We start from the raw sequence: 5,176 nt of genomic DNA on the forward strand, positions 1-5,176 counted from the left end.
TGCTGCAGACAGCTGTTGTTTTTGTCTGCCCATCGTTGCCTGCCTTCCTTTAGGAAATTATTCTCCAGTCTGCTTGCCAACTCGGATTTGGATTCCGGTGGAGCTGTCCATCATGATATCTAATATCTACATCTGGCCAAACATAATAGCTCCTTCCTCTAGCCCCAGTTACTGGTTCAAAGGAACCGGGACACTGTGGTTGGTGGGCGTGAATTCCAAGCAGGATGAATCATCCTCTTGAGCTGTTGTTATGGGCCTGAGGTGAGAGGGAGTATTGCCTCTCAGATCACAAACATTGGAAAGTTATAAATACAACAGCCAATGGCCATATAAACTATATGTGAATATTATAAACATATTTGGTTGTTTATATATTTATTTATTTGAGAGAGAAAGGGTGAGCAGGGGAGGGGCAGAGAGAGGGAGAGAGAGAGAGAGAGAGAGGATCCAAAGCAGGCTCCGCACTGATAGCAGAGAGCCCCATGCTGGGCTTGAACCCATGAACCATGACATCATGACCTGAGCTGACTTGCTTAACCCACTGAGTCACCCAGGCACCCTGTGAATATTATAAAATTTGGAAAACTACTAAAAACGTTTTTAATGTTTTTTTAACTAAAAAAACTACTAACTAAAAACTAAAACTAAAAAACTAAAACTACTAACTAAAAACTAAAACTACTAAAAACGTTTTTAATGTTTTTTTTAACTAAAAATGACCAAAAAGTCATTTGGGTAGTTACCATTATGTGTGATTAAAAATTTTTTAGTGCTGCGTGCCTGGGTGGCACAGTCATTTAAGCATCCAACTCTTGATCTCCGCCCAGATCATGATCTCACGGTTTATGTGTTCAAGCCCCAAATCAAGCTCTGGGCTGATGGTGCAGAGTCTGCTGGGGATTCTATCGCTTCTTCATTATTTATAGCTGGATGTCAAATGTAACTCAATGTTCTATCTTTTTCATTTGCTAAGTCTGGTAACCCTATCAGGTCTCCTTTAGCAGCAGGTGAGTATGAAGTCTACTGAGCCTTAAAAAACAAAATTCAACCAAGTAAATGTAAAGATCTACTTGGCTTTGGGGCGCCTGGGTGGCTCAGTTGGTTAAGTGTATGACTTCGGCTCAGGTCAATATCTCACAGTTCGTGGGTTCGAGCCCCACATCGGGCTCTGTGCTGACAGCTAGCTCAGAGCCTGGAGCCTGTTTCAGATTCTATATCTGGCTTTTATTAAACAATTTATGAATAGGGCAGCATTCCACCCAGCAAATAGAAGGGAGATCCAAAGGGTTGTATGGGATGGAAAGTTTTAATAGGAAGAAGGGAGAAGCAAGAAAGTTATTAGCAAAAGATGGGGTGCCTGGGTGGCTCGGTCGGTCAGGTGTCCAACTTCAGCTCAGGTCATGATTTCACAGGTCGTGAGTTCAAGCCCTGTGCGGGCTCTGTGCCTACAGCTCAGAGCCTGGAGCCTGTTTTGGACTCTGTGTCTCCCTCTCTCTCTACCCCTCCCCTGCTCACACTCTGTCTCTGTCTCTCTCTCTCTCAAAAATAATAAAGTGAACATTACAAAAAGTTACTAGCAAAAGAAAAGAAAGGATTGTTTCAGGCAAGCTCACCTTCCCTTACTGGGAAGGGCAGCAGGGTTTTGAAGAAGAAGACCCCTGTGACAGATGACCTCATTGCTGCTGATCAGAAAATCCCTGACTTGGGGCACCTGGGTGGCTTAGTCAGTTAAACGTCCGACTTTCGCTTAGGTCGTGATCTTGCAGTTCGTGGGTTCGAGCCCCGCGTCGGGCTCTGTGCTGACTGCCAGGTCAGAGCCTGGAGCCTGTTTCAGAGTCTGTCGCTCCCTCTCTCTCTGACCCTCCCCTGCTCACGCTGTCTCTCTCTCTCTCCTAGAAATAAATAAAACATTAAAAAATTAAAAAAAAAAAAAAAAAGAAAATCCCTGACTGACAAGGTAAGACTAAATTTCTGGGGGAAGACTAAAACTACAATTAGATTAGGCAATAAGCCCTGGTTTACTAACTTGGGGTCTTAGCCATTTGGGGCCTGTAGTTTTCCTTTTAACAGGGGCAGAGCCGTGCAGGTCTCTTTTTCGGCCCTAAGGAGACTCTGCCTCGATGCTGCTGGTGTGTCTCTTGTCCTCTCTCTGCCGGAGCCCCACTAAGCCATTGCAGAGCACTTCCTGTTCCTTCCTGGGAATCTTAGCGGCCCACTCTTCCCTGACCAGACACACACTGTACTGGAAGTGAGCCATAGGCTCTCATCCACGGAGTCGGGCTGTAACTGTGCTGGACTTTATCCTCCTACACACCCCGGAAAGCCTTCCAGACTAGGTCTTCAAAAGGAGGGAGTCTGATATAAATGCCTCCTCTCTCTGTCCTTCAACCTCTCTCCCCCTAATGTAGTCTGTCTTTGAAGCCCCCAGTGGGGTGCCCCATGCCCACCCATCCCTCAGGAAAACCCTGCCCTCCCCGTAGGAGGATGTTCCTCCCCTAGGACTTTTGCAGGGACTTGCAGACTTGAGCATCTGAGAGCCTGTGCTTGGCTTAGTCACAGCTGACTCTGGGAGGGCGAGGATCATCCCCAGTGTTTGATGTATTTGACATCCTTAGAAATGTACCTAAAAAGCAATGCACACCTCTCTGAGGTGAGCAGTTTTTTCTCAACTACAATGTCTAATCACACACAAGGGAAGGATATTCTTCCTGGAAATGGTACTTATTTGAAAAGTTGCAGAAAAGCAGTTGAATTGTGTTGAGAAAGAATAGCTTCTGTCCCCTGGACCTAGCTCACATGTAGATGGCTCTCTTTACCATCCTCAGGGGTGGTGCCAGCTCTAATGAGATTCTTCTCTATTATATATCTCCTCCCTTCTAACCCAGCTAGAAGGTGAAAGGTCCGCCAACAATTTCACAGTCTACAGAGGGAGGAGGTGAGAACTACCTGATAGAGGAAAGGAACAGATGGGAAGTGCACAGGGAGAGCTAAAATGCCACAAAAGAAAATGTAGTGTTGATTCCTGGTATCAGACCCTGTGTTTTGGACTTCCATAAAACCTCTACATGTTTTTTTTTTTTAATGTTTATTTTTAAGAGAGAGAGAGAAACAGAGTATGAGCGGGAGAGGGGCAGAGAGAGAGGGAGACACAGAATCCATGAAGCAGGCTCCAGGCTCTGAGCTGTCAGCACAGAGCCCAACGTGGGGACCCAATCCCAGGAACAATGAGATCATGACATGAACAGAAGTCGGACACTTACCCAATTGAGCCGCCCAGGTGCCCCACCTCTACATATGTTTGTAAAAAGTAAACACAGCCACCACTTCCATCTAGAAAAGGGGCTGGCCATTTTCTATGAAGGGCCAGATAGTAAATGTTTCAGGCTTTACAGGGCATACAGCCTCCAGCAACTACTCATCGTAAAAGCAGCGGCAGGCAATATGAAAATGAGTCAACATGACTGTATCCCAATAAAACTTCACTTACAAAAACCAATCACAAAACCATTCTCCAATAAAAGAAACCAGGGCTCTTTGGGAGAGATGGTTTATTCTAGGCACTGGCACTGGGCAGGGAATGTAGGAGTCAGGAGTATCTGGTAGTGCCAGAAAGTAGGGAGGTGCTCAGAAAACACGAAGACACGGAGCACGTGAAAGAGATACAGGAGTCAACCTGAAAGAGCTCCCCATTGTCAAAGCTAGAACAGTTAGAGCAACAAAATGGCGTAAGTACAGTAAAACCTCAGAATGCAAGTGACTTGTTCTGCGAATGTTCCACAAGACAAGCAAACATTTCTAATAAATTTTAACTTGATAAATGAGTGATGTCTTGCAATACGAGTAGTACATGACACTGAACGTCACATGGTCACAAGTGAGCCAATGGTTCTTCTCGCTCTCTCTTTTTTGCTGCGGGATTGTGGGTAATGTCAACACAATGTCACATTTCTGTGATCCTCAAAAGGAGGCAAAGGCAAGTGTCATTGGATAGGTTCCTTGTTAAAACTGCCCAAAAAGAGAAAGATTCCATTGAGCCAATAGATAACAGTGATTCCGTCAGTGATAGTGAAAGTCGTCCTACACAATAACCCTCCTCTCTCATCTCCCTCACACCAGCCATGAAGGTTTTCAAAAGTAAATGCGGTTAATTTGTTCATTTTTCTTTATATTTTGTATTTTCTTCATTATTTCATATTATATTACAGTATTGTAATCATTTTTATATAAATATCTTTGGGTTGTGGAAAAGTCATCTGAGTTTCCATTATTTCCTATGGGGAAATTCACTTTGATATACAAGTGCTTTGGATTACAAGCAGGATTCCAGAACGAATTAAACTCACAAACCAAGGTTTTACTGTACTTTTAAAATGAAGGATTTTTTTGGTTATTCGTGTATGGTGAAGGCTAACAGATCAGGAGACAGAAAGGAGGGGCACGCCACACCACAGAGGCCACACAAGAAAGCACCAGTGTTGACCGGGAGGTCAAGGGAGCAAGGAGGAAATGTGGGCAAGAGTCCTTAATGTGGCTTCTACAGGAAAGAATATCTAAGGCAGGGTAAGTGGGTTTTGGAGCAGCCAATTTGAATCATTTCTGTGGCTACGGGGCATAAGGGCTGCCCCTAATACCTGGACCTGGCTAATCAGGGCAGGGGAATAGTCGTCCTGAGTGTGAGAACCCACCAGAGGAAGCGGTGGGATGATAAAGAGGCTCTGGAGTGGTTGGTTTGCATTTGAAAGGAGCACTCAAAAGAGAGTCCTTACTATCTCTAGGAATTGGCTATTCCTGGAAGAGGTGGTCTCTTCAGGGTCTGTAGGATGTCAAAGCATCAGAAACACATGGTTAATACAGTAGTATGATAACCCAAAGCATAGAATGAATATCCTCGAGTCCACACTGGTGTAAATAAAAGATTAAGTATTTAAATAAATGGAGAAGCGTCAAATCTCCCTTATAGAATTCCAAATAATTTATGTAAGTCCTCCCTACTCTAAGAGATGGAACTTAATTCCTACCGTGCTGTCGTGAGTAGAAGCTGTGTGTCTTGAGTATAAGCTCTGCATAGTGACTTGGTTCAGAAGACTAGAGTATGGGAAGAGAGGGGAAAGATGTTTTCATCCAAGAGCAGGGCAAGATCGTCTATCAGAGAGTATTTCATTACCTGATCCCGCAC

This window comes from Crocuta crocuta, unplaced genomic scaffold (genome assembly GCF_008692635.1).
Source record: "Crocuta crocuta isolate KB4526 unplaced genomic scaffold, BGI_CrCroc_1.0 scaffold687, whole genome shotgun sequence".
NCBI classification, from domain to species: Eukaryota; Metazoa; Chordata; class Mammalia; order Carnivora; family Hyaenidae; genus Crocuta; species Crocuta crocuta.